The following is a 19,322-nucleotide window of genomic DNA, read 5'->3' as shown; positions in this document are numbered from 1 at the left end:
CATTGTCCTGCAGGAACTGCCCAAGTCCGTCAGAATGCACAATGGACTTGAATGTATGCAGGTGATCAGACAGGATGCTTACGTACGTGTCACCTGTCAGAGTCGTACCTAGACGTATCAGAGGTCCCATATCAGTCCAACTGTCTACGCCCCACACCATTAAATAGCCTCTACCATCTTGAACAGTCCCTTGCTGATATGTAGGGGCCGTGGATTTATGAGGTTGCCAATCAGAAGAGTGTTCCTGCAGCCGCTCTGTAGCAATTCAGCACATGTGGGGTGTCGCATTGTCCTGCAGGAACTGCCCAAGTCCGTCAGAATGCACAATGGACTTGAATGTATGCAGGTGATCAGACAGGATGCTTACGTACGTGTCACCTGTCAGAGTCGTACCTAGACGTATCAGAGGTCCCATATCAGTCCAACTGTCTACGCCCCACACCATTAAATAGCCTCTACCATCTTGAACAATCCCTTGCTGATATGTAGGGGCTGTGGATTTATGAGGTTGCCAATCAGAAGAGTGTTCCTGCAGCCGCTCTGTAGCAATTCAGCACATGTGGGGTGTCGCATTGTCCTGCAGGAACTGCCCAAGTCCGTCAGAATGCACAATGGACTTGAATGTATGCAGGTGATCAGACAGGATGCTTACGTACGTGTCACCTGTCAGAGTCGTACCTAGACGTATCAGAGGTCCCATATCAGTCCAACTGCACACGCCCCACTCCATTAAATAGCCTCTACCATCTTGAACAGTCCCTTGCTGATATGTAGGGGCCGTGGATTTATGAGGTTGCCAATCAGAAGAGTGTTCCTGCAGCCGCTCTGTAGCAATTCAGCACATGTGGGGTGTCGCATTGTCCTGCAGGAACTGCCCAAGTCCGTCAGAATGCACAATGGACTTGAATGTATGCAGGTGATCAGACAGGATGCTTACGTACGTGTCACCTGTCAGAGTCGTACCTAGACGTATCAGAGGTCCCATATCAGTCCAACTGTCTACGCCCCACACCATTAAATAGCCTCTACCATCTTGAACAGTCCCTTGCTGATATGTAGGGGCCGTGGATTTATGAGGTTGCCAATCAGAAGAGTGTTCCTGCAGCCGCTCTGTAGCAATTCAGCACATGTGGGGTGTCGCATTGTCCTGCAGGAACTGCCCAAGTCCGTCAGAATGCACAATGGACTTGAATGTATGCAGGTGATCAGACAGGATGCTTACGTACGTGTCACCTGTCAGAGTCGTACCTAGACGTATCAGAGGTCCCATATCAGTCCAACTGCACACGCCCCACTCCATTAAATAGCCTCTACCATCTTGAACAGTCCCTTGCTGATATGTAGGGGCCGTGGATTTATGAGGTTGCCAATCAGAAGAGTGTTCCTGCAGCCGCTCTGTAGCAATTCAGCACATGTGGGGTGTCGCATTGTCCTGCAGGAACTGCCCAAGTCCGTCATAATGCACAATGGACTTGAATGTATGCAGGTGATCAGACAGGATGCTTACGTACGTGTCACCTGTCAGAGTCGTACCTAGACGTATCAGAGGTCCCATATCAGTCCAACTGCCTACGCCCCACTCCATTAAAGAGCCTCTACCATCTTGAACAGTCCCTTGCTGATATGTAGGGGCCGTGGATTTATGAGGTTGCCAATCAGAAGAGTGTTCCTGCAGCCGCTCTGTAGCAATTCAGCACATGTGGGGTGTCGCATTGTCCTGCAGGAACTGCCCAAGTCCGTCAGAATGCACAATGGACTTGAATGTATGCAGGTGATCAGACAGGATGCTTACGTACGTGTCACCTGTCAGAGTCGTACCTAGACGTATCAGAGGTCCTATATCAGTCCAACTGCACACGCCCCACACCATTAAAGAGCCTCTACCATCTTGAACAGTCCCTTGCTGATATGCAGGGGCCGTGGATTTATGAGGTTGCCAATCAGAAGAGTGTTCCTGCAGCCGCTCTGTAGCAATTCAGCACATGTGGGGTGTCGCATTGTCCTGCAGGAACTGCCCAAGTCCGTCAGAATGCACAATGGACTTGAATGTATGCAGGTGATCAGACAGGATGCTTACGTACGTGTCACCTGTCAGAGTCGTACCTAGACGTATCAGAGGTCCCATATCAGTCCAACTGCCTACGCCCCACTCCATTAAAGAGCCTCTACCATCTTGAACAGTCCCTTGCTGATATGTAGGGGCCGTGGATTTATGAGGTTGCCAATCATAAGAGTGTTCCCGCAGCCGCTCTGTAGCAATTCAGCACATGTGGGGTGTCGCATTGTCCTGCAGGAACTGCCCAAGTCCGTCAGAATGCACAATGGACTTGAATGTATGCAGGTGATCAGACAGGATGCTTACGTACGTGTCACCTGTCAGAGTCGTACCTAGACGTATCAGAGGTCCCATATCAGTCCAACTGCCTACGCCCCACTCCATTAAAGAGCCTCTACCATCTTGAACAGTCCCTTGCTGATATGTAGGGGCCGTGGATTTATGAGGTTGCCAATCATAAGAGTGTTCCCGCAGCCGCTCTGTAGCAATTCAGCACATGTGGGGTGTCGCATTGTCCTGCAGGAACTGCCCAAGTCCGTCAGAATGCACAATGGACTTGAATGTATGCAGGTGATCAGACAGGATGCTTACGTACGTGTCACCTGTCAGAGTCGTACCTAGACGTATCAGAGGTCCCATATCAGTCCAACTGTCTACGCCCCACACCATTAAATAGCCTCTACCATCTTGAACAGTCCCTTGCTGATATGTAGGGGCCGTGGATTTATGAGGTTGCCAATCAGAAGAGTGTTCCCGCAGCCGCTCTGTAGCAATTCAGCACATGTGGGGTGTCGCATTGTCCTGCAGGAACTGCCCAAGTCCGTCAGAATGCACAATGGACTTGAATGTATGCAGGTGATCAGACAGGATGCTTACGTACGTGTCACCTGTCAGAGTCGTACCTAGACGTATCAGAGGTCCTATATCAGTCCAACTGCCTACGCCCCACTCCATTAAAGAGCCTCTACCATCTTGAACAGTCCCTTGCTGATATGCAGGGGCCGTGGATTTATGAGGTTGCCAATCATAAGAGTGTTCCCGCAGCCGCTCTGTAGCAATTCAGCACATGTGGGGTGTCGCATTGTCCTGCAGGAACTGCCCAAGTCCGTCAGAATGCACAATGGACTTGAATGTATGCAGGTGATCAGACAGGATGCTTACGTACGTGTCACCTGTCAGAGTCGTACCTAGACGTATCAGAGGTCCTATATCAGTCCAACTGCACACGCCCCACACCATTAAAGAGCCTCTACCATCTTGAACAGTCCCTTGCTGATATGCAGGGGCCGTGGATTTATGAGGTTGCCAATCATAAGAGTGTTCCCGCAGCCGCTCTGTAGCAATTCAGCACATGTGGGGTGTCGCATTGTCCTGCAGGAACTGCCCAAGTCCGTCAGAATGCACAATGGACTTGAATGTATGCAGGTGATCAGACAGGATGCTTACGTACGTGTCACCTGTCAGAGTCGTACCTAGACGTATCAGAGGTCCCATATCAGTCCAACTGCACACGCCCCACTCCATTAAAGAGCCTCTACCATCTTGAACAGTCCCTTGCTGATATGTAGGGGCCGTGGATTTATGAGGTTGCCAATCATAAGAGTGTTCCCGCAGCCGCTCTGTAGCAATTCAGCACATGTGGGGTGTCGCATTGTCCTGCAGGAACTGCCCAAGTCCGTCAGAATGCACAATGGACTTGAATGTATGCAGGTGATCAGACAGGATGCTTACGTACGTGTCACCTGTCAGAGTCGTACCTAGACGTATCAGAGGTCCTATATCAGTCCAACTGCCTACGCCCCACTCCATTAAAGAGCCTCTACCATCTTGAACAGTCCCTTGCTGATATGTAGGGGCCGTGGATTTATGAGGTTGCCAATCATAAGAGTGTTCCCGCAGCCGCTCTGTAGCAATTCAGCACATGTGGGGTGTCGCATTGTCCTGCAGGAACTGCCCAAGTCCGTCAGAATGCACAATGGACTTGAATGTATGCAGGTGATCAGACAGGATGCTTACGTACGTGTCACCTGTCAGAGTCGTACCTAGACGTATCAGAGGTCCTATATCAGTCCAACTGCCTACGCCCCACTCCATTAAAGAGCCTCTACCATCTTGAACAGTCCCTTGCTGATATGCAGGGGCCGTGGATTTATGAGGTTGCCAATCATAAGAGTGTTCCCGCAGCCGCTCTGTAGCAATTCAGCACATGTGGGGTGTCGCATTGTCCTGCAGGAACTGCCCAAGTCCGTCAGAATGCACAATGGACTTGAATGTATGCAGGTGATCAGACAGGATGCTTACGTACGTGTCACCTGTCAGAGTCGTACCTAGACGTATCAGAGGTCCTATATCAGTCCAACTGCACACGCCCCACACCATTAAAGAGCCTCTACCATCTTGAACAGTCCCTTGCTGATATGCAGGGGCCGTGGATTTATGAGGTTGCCAATCATAAGAGTGTTCCCGCAGCCGCTCTGTAGCAATTCAGCACATGTGGGGTGTCGCATTGTCCTGCAGGAACTGCCCAAGTCCGTCAGAATGCACAATGGACTTGAATGTATGCAGGTGATCAGACAGGATGCTTACGTACGTGTCACCTGTCAGAGTCGTACCTAGACGTATCAGAGGTCCCATATCAGTCCAACTGCCTACGCCCCACTCCATTAAAGAGCCTCTACCATCTTGAACAGTCCCTTGCTGATATGTAGGGGCCGTGGATTTATGAGGTTGCCAATCATAAGAGTGTTCCCGCAGCCGCTCTGTAGCAATTCAGCACATGTGGGGTGTCGCATTGTCCTGCAGGAACTGCCCAAGTCCGTCAGAATGCACAATGGACTTGAATGTATGCAGGTGATCAGACAGGATGCTTACGTACGTGTCACCTGTCAGAGTCGTACCTAGACGTATCAGAGGTCCCATATCAGTCCAACTGCCTACGCCCCACTCCATTAAAGAGCCTCTACCATCTTGAACAGTCCCTTGCTGATATGTAGGGGCCGTGGATTTATGAGGTTGCCAATCATAAGAGTGTTCCCGCAGCCGCTCTGTAGCAATTCAGCACATGTGGGGTGTCGCATTGTCCTGCAGGAACTGCCCAAGTCCGTCAGAATGCACAATGGACTTGAATGTATGCAGGTGATCAGACAGGATGCTTACGTACGTGTCACCTGTCAGAGTCGTACCTAGACGTATCAGAGGTCCCATATCAGTCCAACTGCACACGCCCCACTCCATTAAAGAGCCTCTACCATCTTGAACAGTCCCTTGCTGATATGTAGGGGCCGTGGATTTATGAGGTTGCCAATCATAAGAGTGTTCCCGCAGCCGCTCTGTAGCAATTCAGCACATGTGGGGTGTCGCATTGTCCTGCAGGAACTGCCCAAGTCCGTCAGAATGCACAATGGACTTGAATGTATGCAGGTGATCAGACAGGATGCTTACGTACGTGTCACCTGTCAGAGTCGTACCTAGACGTATCAGAGGTCCTATATCAGTCCAACTGCCTACGCCCCACTCCATTAAAGAGCCTCTACCATCTTGAACAGTCCCTTGCTGATATGTAGGGGCCGTGGATTTATGAGGTTGCCAATCATAAGAGTGTTCCCGCAGCCGCTCTGTAGCAATTCAGCACATGTGGGGTGTCGCATTGTCCTGCAGGAACTGCCCAAGTCCGTCAGAATGCACAATGGACTTGAATGTATGCAGGTGATCAGACAGGATGCTTACGTACGTGTCACCTGTCAGAGTCGTACCTAGACGTATCAGAGGTCCTATATCAGTCCAACTGCCTACGCCCCACTCCATTAAAGAGCCTCTACCATCTTGAACAGTCCCTTGCTGATATGTAGGGGCCGTGGATTTATGAGGTTGCCAATCATAAGAGTGTTCCCGCAGCCGCTCTGTAGCAATTCAGCACATGTGGGGTGTCGCATTGTCCTGCAGGAACTGCCCAAGTCCGTCAGAATGCACAATGGACTTGAATGTATGCAGGTGATCAGACAGGATGCTTACGTACGTGTCACCTGTCAGAGTCGTACCTAGACGTATCAGAGGTCCTATATCAGTCCAACTGCCTACGCCCCACTCCATTAAAGAGCCTCTACCATCTTGAACAGTCCCTTGCTGATATGTAGGGGCCGTGGATTTATGAGGTTGCCAATCATAAGAGTGTTCCCGCAGCCGCTCTGTAGCAATTCAGCACATGTGGGGTGTCGCATTGTCCTGCAGGAACTGCCCAAGTCCGTCAGAATGCACAATGGACTTGAATGTATGCAGGTGATCAGACAGGATGCTTACGTACGTGTCACCTGTCAGAGTCGTACCTAGACGTATCAGAGGTCCCATATCAGTCCAACTGCCTACGCCCCACTCCATTAAAGAGCCTCTACCATCTTGAACAGTCCCTTGCTGATATGTAGGGGCCGTGGATTTATGAGGTTGCCAATCATAAGAGTGTTCCCGCAGCCGCTCTGTAGCAATTCAGCACATGTGGGGTGTCGCATTGTCCTGCAGGAACTGCCCAAGTCCGTCAGAATGCACAATGGACTTGAATGTATGCAGGTGATCAGACAGGATGCTTACGTACGTGTCACCTGTCAGAGTCGTACCTAGACGTATCAGAGGTCCTATATCAGTCCAACTGCCTACGCCCCACTCCATTAAAGAGCCTCTACCATCTTGAACAGTCCCTTGCTGATATGTAGGGGCCGTGGATTTATGAGGTTGCCAATCATAAGAGTGTTCCCGCAGCCGCTCTGTAGCAATTCAGCACATGTGGGGTGTCGCATTGTCCTGCAGGAACTGCCCAAGTCCGTCAGAATGCACAATGGACTTGAATGTATGCAGGTGATCAGACAGGATGCTTACGTACGTGTCACCTGTCAGAGTCGTACCTAGACGTATCAGAGGTCCCATATCAGTCCAACTGCCTACGCCCCACTCCATTAAAGAGCCTCTACCATCTTGAACAGTCCCTTGCTGATATGTAGGGGCCGTGGATTTATGAGGTTGCCAATCATAAGAGTGTTCCCGCAGCCGCTCTGTAGCAATTCAGCACATGTGGGGTGTCGCATTGTCCTGCAGGAACTGCCCAAGTCCGTCAGAATGCACAATGGACTTGAATGTATGCAGGTGATCAGACAGGATGCTTACGTACGTGTCACCTGTCAGAGTCGTACCTAGACGTATCAGAGGTCCTATATCAGTCCAACTGCCTACGCCCCACTCCATTAAAGAGCCTCTACCATCTTGAACAGTCCCTTGCTGATATGTAGGGGCCGTGGATTTATGAGGTTGCCAATCATAAGAGTGTTCCCGCAGCCGCTCTGTAGCAATTCAGCACATGTGGGGTGTCGCATTGTCCTGCAGGAACTGCCCAAGTCCGTCAGAATGCACAATGGACTTGAATGTATGCAGGTGATCAGACAGGATGCTTACGTACGTGTCACCTGTCAGAGTCGTACCTAGACGTATCAGAGGTCCCATATCAGTCCAACTGCCTACGCCCCACTCCATTAAAGAGCCTCTACCATCTTGAACAGTCCCTTGCTGATATGTAGGGGCCGTGGATTTATGAGGTCGCCAATCATAAGAGTGTTCCCGCAGCCGCTCTGTAGCAATTCAGCACATGTGGGGTGTCGCATTGTCCTGCAGGAACTGCCCAAGTCCGTCAGAATGCACAATGGACTTGAATGTATGCAGGTGATCAGACAGGATGCTTACGTACGTGTCACCTGTCAGAGTCGTACCTAGACGTATCAGAGGTCCTATATCAGTCCAACTGCCTACGCCCCACTCCATTAAAGAGCCTCTACCATCTTGAACAGTCCCTTGCTGATATGTAGGGGCCGTGGATTTATGAGGTTGCCAATCATAAGAGTGTTCCCGCAGCCGCTCTGTAGCAATTCAGCACATGTGGGGTGTCGCATTGTCCTGCAGGAACTGCCCAAGTCCGTCAGAATGCACAATGGACTTGAATGTATGCAGGTGATCAGACAGGATGCTTACGTACGTGTCACCTGTCAGAGTCGTACCTAGACGTATCAGAGGTCCCATATCAGTCCAACTGCCTACGCCCCACTCCATTAAAGAGCCTCTACCATCTTGAACAGTCCCTTGCTGATATGTAGGGGCCGTGGATTTATGAGGTTGCCAATCAGAAGAGTGTTCCCGCAGCCGCTCTGTAGCAATTCAGCACATGTGGGGTGTCGCATTGTCCTGCAGGAACTGCCCAAGTCCGTCAGAATGCACAATGGACTTGAATGTATGCAGGTGATCAGACAGGATGCTTACGTACGTGTCACCTGTCAGAGTCGTACCTAGACGTATCAGAGGTCCTATATCAGTCCAACTGCCTACGCCCCACTCCATTAAAGAGCCTCTACCATCTTGAACAGTCCCTTGCTGATATGTAGGGGCCGTGGATTTATGAGGTTGCCAATCATAAGAGTGTTCCCGCAGCCGCTCTGTAGCAATTCAGCACATGTGGGGTGTCGCATTGTCCTGCAGGAACTGCCCAAGTCCGTCAGAATGCACAATGGACTTGAATGTATGCAGGTGATCAGACAGGATGCTTACGTACGTGTCACCTGTCAGAGTCGTACCTAGACGTATCAGAGGTCCCATATCAGTCCAACTGCCTACGCCCCACTCCATTAAAGAGCCTCTACCATCTTGAACAGTCCCTTGCTGATATGTAGGGGCCGTGGATTTATGAGGTTGCCAATCATAAGAGTGTTCCCGCAGCCGCTCTGTAGCAATTCAGCACATGTGGGGTGTCGCATTGTCCTGCAGGAACTGCCCAAGTCCGTCAGAATGCACAATGGACTTGAATGTATGCAGGTGATCAGACAGGATGCTTACGTACGTGTCACCTGTCAGAGTCGTACCTAGACGTATCAGAGGTCCCATATCAGTCCAACTGCACACGCCCCACACCATTAAAGAGCCTCTACCATCTTGAACAGTCCCTTGCTGATATGCAGGGGCCGTGGATTTATGAGGTTGCCAATCAGAAGAGTGTTCCTGCAGCCGCTCTGTAGCAATTCAGCACATGTGGGGTGTCGCATTGTCCTGCAGGAACTGCCCAAGTCCGTCAGAATGCACAATGGACTTGAATGTATGCAGGTGATCAGACAGGATGCTTACGTACGTGTCACCTGTCAGAGTCGTACCTAGACGTATCAGAGGTCCCATATCAGTCCAACTGCACACGCCCCACACCATTAAAGAGCCTCTACCATCTTGAACAGTCCCTTGCTGATATGCAGGGGCCGTGGATTTATGAGGTTGCCAATCAGAAGAGTGTTCCTGTAGCCGCTCTGTAGCAATTCAGCACATGTGGGGTGTCGCATTGTCCTGCAGGAGCTGCCCAAGTCCGTCAGAACGCACAATGGACCTAATAACTCCAGGTGATCAGACAGGATGCTTACGTACGTGTCACCTGTCAGAGTCGTACCTAGACGTATCAGAGGTCCCATATCAGTCCAACTGCCTACGCCCCACACCATTAAAGAGCCTCTACCATCTTGAACAGTCCCTTGCTGATATGCAGGGGCCGTGGATTTATGAGGTTGCCAATCAGAAGAGTGTTCCTGCAGCCGCTCTGTAGCAATTCAGCACATGTGGGGTGTCGCATTGTCCTGCAGGAACTGCCCAAGTCCGTCAGAATGCACAATGGACTTGAATGTATGCAGGTGATCAGACAGGATGCTTACGTACGTGTCACCTGTCAGAGTCGTACCTAGACGTATCAGAGGTCCCATATCAGTCCAACTGCACACGCCCCACACCATTAAAGAGCCTCTACCATCTTGAACAGTCCCTTGCTGATATGCAGGGGCCGTGGATTTATGAGGTTGCCAATCAGAAGAGTGTTCCTGTAGCCGCTCTGTAGCAATTCAGCACATGTGGGGTGTCGCATTGTCCTGCAGGAGCTGCCCAAGTCCGTCAGAACGCACAATGGACCTAATAACTCCAGGTGATCAGACAGGATGCTTACGTACGTGTCACCTGTCAGAGTCGTACCTAGACGTATCAGAGGTCCCATATCAGTCCAACTGCCTACGCCCCACACCATTAAAGAGCCTCTACCATCTTGAACAGTCCCTTGCTGATATGCAGGGGCCGTGGATTTATGAGGTTGCCAATCAGAAGAGTGTTCCTGCAGCCGCTCTGTAGCAATTCAGCACATGTGGGGTGTCGCATTGTCCTGCAGGAACTGGCCAAGTCCGTCAGAACGCACAATGGACCTAATAACTCCAGGTGATCAGATAGGATGGTTACGTACGTGTCACCTGTCAGAGTCGTACCTAGACGTATCAGAGGTCCCATATCAGTCCAACTGCACACGCCCCAAACCATTAAAGAGCCTCTACCATCTTGAACAGTCCCTTGCTGATATGCAGGGGCCGTGGATTTATGAGGTTGCCAATCAGAAGAGTGTTCCTGCAGCTGCTCTGTAGCAATTCAGCACATGTGGGGTGTCGCATTGTCCTGCAGGAACTGCCCAAGTCCGTCAGAATGCACAATGGACTTGAATGTATGCAGGTGATCAGACAGGATGCTTACGTACGTGTCACCTGTCAGAGTCGTACCTAGACGTATCAGAGGTCCCATATCAGTCCAACTGCCTACGCCCCACTCCATTAAAGAGCCTCTACCATCTTGAACAGTCCCTTGCTGATATGCAGGGGCCGTGGATTTATGAGGTTGCCAATCAGAAGAGTGTTCCTGCAGCCGCTCTGTAGCAATTCAGCACATGTGGGGTGTCGCATTGTCCTGCAGGAACTGGCCAAGTCCGTCAGAACGCACAATGGACCTAATAACTCCAGGTGATCAGATAGGATGGTTACGTGCGTGTCACCTGTCAGAGTCGTACCTAGACGTATCAGAGGTCCCATATCAGTCCAACTGCACACGCCCCACACCATTAAAGAGCCTCTACCATCTTGAACAGTCCCCTGCTGATATGCAGGGCCATGGATTTATGAGGTTGCCTCCATACCCGTACACGTCCATCAGCTCGATACAATTCGAAACGCGACTCGTGCAAGCGGAGAACATGTTTCCAGTCATCCCGTCAGCGCTGACGGGACCAAGCGAGGGGTAAAGCTTTGTGTTCTGCAGTCATCAAGGGCACACGAGTGGATCTTCGGCTCCGAAAGCCCATATCGAAGATGTTTCGTTGAATGGTTCGCACGCTGACATTTGTTGATGGCCCAGCGTAGATATCTGCAGCAATTTGCGGAAGGGTTGCACTTCTGTCACTTTGAACGATTCTCTTCCGTCGTCGTTGCTTCCGTTCTTGCAGGATCTTTTTCCGGCCGCAGCGATGTCAGAAATTTCATATTTTACCGGATTTCTGATATGCACGGTACCCCCGAGAAATGGTCGTACGGGAAAATCCCCACTTTATCCCTTCCTTGGAGATTCTGTTTCCATCGCTCGTGCGCCAGCATTCATACTCACTTAAATCTATTAACCTGCCATTTTAGGAGCAGTAACCGATCTAACAGCGCCACTTTTCTTATATAGGCGTTGCCGACCGCAGCGTCGTATTCTGTCTTTTTACATATCTTTGTATTTGAATATGCTTGTCTACACCAGTTTCTTTGGTGCTTCAGCATAGAAAATTGGATGGCTGTATTGATTTAATGGCTTCATGTAATCCAGTGAAAGCTTCGTTATAGGCGAAACCGGTTGTACGTTGACTCCAGAGCAAATCGAGGATTAGCAGCTACAAGCAGACTGAAGAAAATATTTTACCACAAAAATATCTTCTTTTTGTTTCATTGTTCAAAGAGTAAACTGCGGTTGCCCACGTAGAAAAGATATTGTGTTTTGACATCTGTTGAGTGAGTGTACATCAGAGTCAGTTAATAGTTTTTCATGGTCTCAACCAGATGTGCATTCCCTTTCATGTACACTACTGGCCATTAAAACTGCTACACCAAGAAGAAATGCAGTTGATAAACTGGTATTCATTGGACAACTATATTATACTAGAACTGACATGTGATTACATTTTCACGCAATTTGGGTGCATAGATCCTGAGAAATCAGTACCCAGAACAACCACCTCTGGCCGTAATAACGGCCTTGATATGCCTGGGCATTGAGTCAATGCTAATTTATCATCCAGATTAACAGTCGGCTTAATTGTGTACGAATCCGTTAATGCACTGCTGTTGATTGATCTTGATACAAATCTCTTGGTACCACTAATTACCAGGGTTCCCTTCATATGCATTTCCTCTTCAAATTCAGGTACAGCTGCCCATGCAGCTTTAACACGATACCACAGTTCATCAAGAGCGTTGACTGGCGTATTGTGACGAGCCAGTTGCTCGGTCACCATCGAACAGACTTTTTCAATTGGTGAGAGATATGGAGAATGTGCTGGCCAGAGCAACATTTTCTGTATCCCGAAAGGCACGTACAGCACCTGCAACATGCGGTCGTGCATTTTCCTGCTGAAATGTACGGTTTCGCAGGGATCGAATGAAGGATAGAGCCACGGGTCGTAACACATCTGAAATGTAACGTCCACTGTTCAAAGGGCCGTCAATGCGGACGAGAGATGACCGAGACGTGTAATCAATGGCACCACATACCATCACGCTGGGTGATACGCCAGTATGGCGATGACGAACACAGGCTTCCAATGTGCGTTCACCGCGATGTCGCTAAACACGGATGCGACCATCATGATACTGTGAACAGAACCTGGATTCATCCGAAAAAATGACGTTTTGCCATTCGTGCACCCAGGTTCGTCGTTGAGTACACCATTGCACGCGCTCCTGTCTGTGATGGAGCATCAAGGGTAACCGCAGCCATGGTCTCCGAGCTGATAGTCCATGCTGCTGAAACGTCGTCGAACTGTTCGTGGAGAGGGTTGTTGTCTTGCAAACGTCCCCATCTGTTGACTCAGGGATCGAGACATGGCTGCACGATCCGTTACAGCCATGCGGATAAGATGCCTGTCATCTCGACTGTTAGTGATACGAGGCCGTTGGGATCCAGCACGGCGTTCCGTATTACCCTCCAGAACCCACCGATTCCACATTCTGCTAACAGTCATTGGATCCCGACCAACGCGAGCAACAATGTCCCGATACGATAAACCGCAATCGCGATAGGCTGCAATCCGACCTTTATCAAAGTCGGAAACGTGACGGTACGCATTTCTCCTCCTTACACGAGGCATCACAACAACGTTTCACCAGGCAACGCCGGTCAACTGGTGTTTGTGTATGAGAAATCGGTTGGAAACTTTCCTCATGTCAGCACGTTGTAGGTGTCACCACCGGCGCCAACCTTGTGTGAATGCTATGAAAAGCTAATCATTTGCATATCACAGCGTCTTCTTCCTGTCGGTTAAATTTCGCGTCTGTATTCTTCGTAGCGTAGCAATTTTAGTGGCCAGTAGTGTTTATGGCTTTTTTTCCTCCGTGCAGCAGCTGAATATTCCGTTGCAGAGTATACAGTTGACTTAACTTATCGTGTCTGCATTTTCTTCCCATCCTTTTGCGACTGTCTTGTGGAGCAGATTTACTCGTCGGCCAATATTTTTGACAGGTTGATTCACTGGTGATTAAACAGTTCACGGGTCGAGGGTAGCTCCTAGATACTTAGGGGTGTAGTTAGCAACAGTGCTCTCTCTATCAACTGAATTACAGTGAATGCGACTAACTCCACAGCTGGATGATAGACATGACCTTTGAGTTAAGCTACAAGGAAAACACTCGGGCGTGGAAATACGGTGTAGACCATAAGCGACTCAACATTTGAAAATTATCTTAAACAGAAATATCGGATGGAATTCAGAGATTATGCAAAATCATTGAAAACATCATCTAAAAACATTATTTTCTGTATGTATATCCTCCTTTCATTTCAGTAACACCTCCTCATCCTCCCTCATCCCCCCCCCCCCCCCTCTTCTCCCTCTCAGTTCCTGCTCCCGATGTTTGCATTCACTACTCTCACTTCAACTTATCTTTGCGTTCATCTAGAATCCTTTCGATCTCTCACTTCACTCGTCTTTGCGTCCCTCCGCCTAGTATCTATTTGATCTTCCCTCTTGTGTTTTAACTGACGTGACTTGTTTACTTTCTCTTGTCTGCCAAAATCAAGAACATCGGTGCGTGATGGGAGGGAATAACACCTGTACAGTCTCTAATTAGCAGCGCCTTAGGTCGCTGTAGTGTAGCACATCTGCCCGGATCAAGTGATTAGTAGACCCACCCGTTGTGTTCCTGCAAATCTGAAGTCCAAACGCACCGTATCTACACCTCTCAAACTTACCTACAGGGCAGCTAACGGCACGTTGCACACCGACCTGTGAGTTACGAGTGTGAAAGCATACACTGGGGAAGCGGTTATCATAGACCACAAACAAAACTGGTGAAATACTGATCCAACATTCGTTACAACAACTGCGCAAAGTTCCAGCCACTTCGCTCAAAATTCATCTTTACTTGCCAGGCTTGTCTGGATACCACACACCGCTAGGATAGTTCTCGAAATGCTCGCACTTTCGTAGTGAATACAAAATAGCTGAAACCTCTCTCTGTCGCAACCAAATAGCCATCAGCGAACATGATTTCACAACACAGACAGTATACAGCAAAACAGTAAAGACAACCAACCTGCTTACGTGAGTTGTGACAATGGCGTCACTAAAGGCAAAAGCTTTGTCCATTGTCTGACACAGTCGAAGCCTGCTAGTATGTCATACAGCAAAAGACACTTATAGCCATCATACAAATTGACCTCGTAAGCCTCTTGAATGTTGACAACATTCAGTAAAACTTGCTCATAACGGAATCGCCTGGGACTAAAATAATCTAAATTGGACAGATTTCCGGATTACACAAAACTCATTTTGCTGCGAGAAATTTGTCATATATTATGCACAAAAGTACAGTGAAAATTTTTAATTATACATATACTGTATTTACATATCTTCACTCCAGCACAGTAGACGTTCATTTACTATAAATTGGACAACAGAGCATTGGACTATTACTCTAATTGATAACTAATATGGCAGTTCTATATTTTTTCTCTAACTTTAAAATCGTTTATTATTGTATGTACATCCATATTATTCCCATGTTTATTTGCTTTACATTTCACTTTTTTCGCCACATATCAGGGAGGGAAACTTGTTTTAATTTCCTGTTCAAAACTGTTTTTTCTAGTCATTTTTTTTGCATCATACAATAGTTCCAACAAGGCGGGAGAATTTTTGTGTGCTGAAAATTGCGTAACATCGTTAATGAATGCAATGGATTCTTCAGGCGCATTAATTATTCTAGGGACATCATTTTGCACCTCTTCTTTTACTTTGTTTTTTCTTCATCAGAGTCTGTATTGAGGATTTCTATTAAATCTGTTGCTGAAGTGAAAGCGGAGTGAGTTGACAGAAAGTAATAACTTTGAATGTAATCCTCTGCACTACATTAAATGTTTCGCATTTTCATTAATTCACCAATTGCTGCTGCATTTTCGTGAACTTCGATGGTCACAGAAGCATATTGTTCTTGACCGCCAAACCTCGATTTGTTGAAGCTCTTGGTGACAGTTTCGGATTTTATTTCCTTTACTGCCAATCCAATTCAATTTACTGCATGAGACTGCATCAGTAATCGCCTGCAATGACACTTTAATGTGTAAATAACCCCCTGGTGCATGGGTTATGTGATGCTGGTTGGAGAGAACCAAGCCAATTTCACTTTTGATAACGTTACTTTGGGATGGCAGGTTGCATTGTCTAGGAAAATTTCCTTTTTTCATTTTGGCACTTAAAGAGAGCCCAGTCATTCTTCCATAAGACCACTCACCATCCACGCCTTTTTATTGCTTCGCTATGTGACTGGAAGCTTTGAGAATAAACTAATCACTGGACTGGCACCAGTCGACCTAAGTTCCGCCTATGATACAGTAGATCACCGGACACTACTGCATAAAGCCTACGAAACCCTGAAAGACTACCACCTAGTCAAGATAATCGAATCCCTGTTCCAAAATAGACAGTTCTTCGTAATGCATGAGGGGAAAAAAAGAGTCGATGGCGGAATCAGAGAAATGGGCTCGCCCAAGGGAGCGTGTTGGCGCCAATCCTATTCAACATACACTCCTGGAAATTGAAATAAGAACACCGTGAATTCATTGTCCCAGGAAGGGGAAACTTTACTGACACATTCCTGGGGTCAGATACATCACATGATCACACAGACAGAACCACAGGCACATAGACACAGGCAACAGAGCATGCACAATGTCGGCACTAGTACAGTGTATATCCACCTTTCGCAGCAATGCAGGCTGCTATTCTCCCATGGAGACGATCGTAGAGATGCTGGATGTAGTCCTGTGGAACGGCTTGCCATGCCATTTCCACCTGGCGCCTCAGTTGGACCAGCGTTCGTGCTGGACGTGCAGACCGCGTGAGACGATGCTTCATCCAGTCCCAAACATGCTCAATGGGGGACAGATCCGGAGATCTTGCTGGCCAGGGTAGTTGACTTACACCTTCTAGAGCACGTTGAGTGGCACGGGATACATGCGGACGTGCATTGTCCTGTTGGAACAGCAAGTTCCCTTGCCGGTCTAGGAATGGTAGAACGATGGGTTCGATGACGGTTTGGATGTACCGTGCACTATTCAGTGTCCCCTCGACGATCACCAGTGGTGTACGGCCAGTGTAGGAGATCGCTCCCCACACCATGATGCCGGGTGTTGGCCCTGTGTGCCTCGGTCGTATGCAGTCCTGATTGTGGCGCTCACCTGCACGGCGCCAAACACGCATACGACCATCATTGGCACCAAGGCAGAAGCGACTCTCATTGCTGAAGACGACACGTCTCCATTCGTCCCTCCATTCACGCCTGTCGCGACACCACTGGAGGCGGGCTGCACGATGTTGGGGCGTGAGCGGAAGACGGCCTAATGGTGTGCGGGACCGTAGCCCAGCTTCAAGGAGACGGTTGCGAATGGTCCTCGCCGATACCCCAGGAGCAACAGTGTCCCTAATTTGCTGGGAAGTGGCGGTGCGGTCCCCTACGGCACTGCGTAGGATCCTACGGTCTTGGCGTGCATCCGTGCGTCGCTGCGGTCCGGTCCCAGGTCGACGGGCACGTGCACCTTCCGCCGACCACTGGCGACAACATCGATGTACTGTGGAGACCTCACGCCCCACGTGTTGAGCAATTCGGTGGTACGTCCACCCGGCCTCCCGCATGCCCACTATACGCCCTCGCTCAAAGTCCGTCAACTGCACATACGGTTCACGTCCACGCTGTCGCGGCATGCTACCAGTGTTAAAGACTGCGATGGAGCTCCGTATGCCACGGCAAACTGGCTGACACTGACGGCGGCGGTGCACAAATGCTGCGCAGCTAGCGCCATTCGACGGCCAACACCGCGGTTCCTGGTGTGTCCGCTGTGACGTGCGTGTGATCATTGCTTGTACAGCCCTCTCGCAGTGTCCGGAGCAAGTATGATGGGTCTGACACACCGGTGTCAATGTGTTCTTTTTTCCATTTCCAGGAGTGTATATACAAATGAGCAACCAACTCCAGACAAAACCAAAACTTTTGTATATGCAGACGATCTGGCAATAGCAGTTCAAGGCAACAGGTTTGAAGCCATCGAGGAGAAACTAGAAACCGCCCTTTCTACAATGTCAACCTACTACAAAAAGAATTCTCTAAAACCCAATCCCTCCATAACTCAAATGAGTGCATTCCATCTGAACTCGAGGCAGGCAAAGTACAGGCTCAATGTTACCTGGGATGGGACATTACTAGAACACACAGATACTCCCACCTACCTTGGCGTCGTGCTGGACAGTACCTTGACATGCAAATATCATTGCGAAAAAACACGCAAAAAAGTAGAAGCACGAAATTCCCTAGTAAGAAAGCTGTCCAATAGCAAATGGGGTGCCAAACCTAACGTGGTCAAAACTGCAGTCCAAGCTTTTTTGCTTCTCAACAGCCGAATATGCCTGCCCGGTATGGTGCAGATCCGCCCACGCAAAAAAAGGTAGGTATTAGCTTGAATGAAACACGCAGGATAGTGACAGGCTGCATGAAACCTACCCCCATAGAAAATCTTCACAGGGCTGCAGGTTTCACAAACCCTGACTCACGTAGGAAAGCCCATGAACATACCAAGAAGCTAAAACAAACCTTTGATGCCCATCACTCAATATTTGGCCTAGAGTGTGGCCGCAGCAGACTCAAATCCAGATGCCGTTTTCTAAGTTGCGCCTTAGATGAGCCCCCATCTACGAGGTGCATTCAAGTTCTAAGGCCTCCGATTTTTTTTCTCTGGACTGGAAAGAGATAGAAACATGCACATTGTTTTAAAATGAGGCCACGTTCATTGTCAATACGTCCCAGAGACAGCAGCACCGTACGGCAAATGGAATTTTACCGCCAGCGGCGAGAATGAGAACTGTTTTAAATACTTAAAATGGCGACGTTTTCCTTACTTGAACAGCGTCCAATCATTCGTTTTCTGAATTTGCGTGGTGTGAAACCAATTGAAATTCATCGACAGTTGAAGGAGACATGTGGTGATGGAGTTATGGATGTGTCGAAAGTGCGTTGGTGGGTGTGACAGTTTAATGAAGGCAGCACATCGTGTGACAACAAACCGAAACAACCTCAGGCTCGCACAAGCCGGTCTGACGACATGATCGAGAAAGTGGAGAGAATTGTTATGGGGGATCGCCAAATGACTGTTGAACAGATCGCCTCCAGAGTTGGCATTTCTGTGGGTTCTGTGCACACAATCCTGCATGACAACCTGAAAATGCGAAAAGTGTCATCCAGGAGGGTGCCACGAATGCTGACGGACGACCACATGGCTGCCTGTGTGGCATGTTGCCAAGCAATGTTGACGCACAACGACAGCACGAATGGGACTTTCTTTTCATCGGTTGTGACAATGGATGAGACGTGGATGCCATTTTTCAATCCAGAAACAAAGCGCCAGTAAGCTCAATGGAAGCACACAGATTCCCTGCCACCAAAAAAATTTCGGGCAACTGCCAGTGCTGAAAAAATGATGGTGTCCATGTTCTGGGACAGCGAGGGCGTAATCCTTACCCATTGCGTTCCAAAGGGCACTACGGTAACGGGTGCATCCTACGAAAATCTTTTGAAGAACAAATTCCTTCCTGCACTGCGACAAAAACGTCTGGGAAGGGCTGCACGTGTGCTGTTTCACCAAACAATGCACCCGCACA

Source organism: Schistocerca serialis, chromosome 10 (assembly GCF_023864345.2).
Source record: "Schistocerca serialis cubense isolate TAMUIC-IGC-003099 chromosome 10, iqSchSeri2.2, whole genome shotgun sequence".
Classification (NCBI taxonomy): domain Eukaryota; kingdom Metazoa; phylum Arthropoda; class Insecta; order Orthoptera; family Acrididae; genus Schistocerca; species Schistocerca serialis.
The sequence above is the reverse complement of the archived record's forward strand: the minus strand, read 5'-3'. Positions refer to the sequence as shown.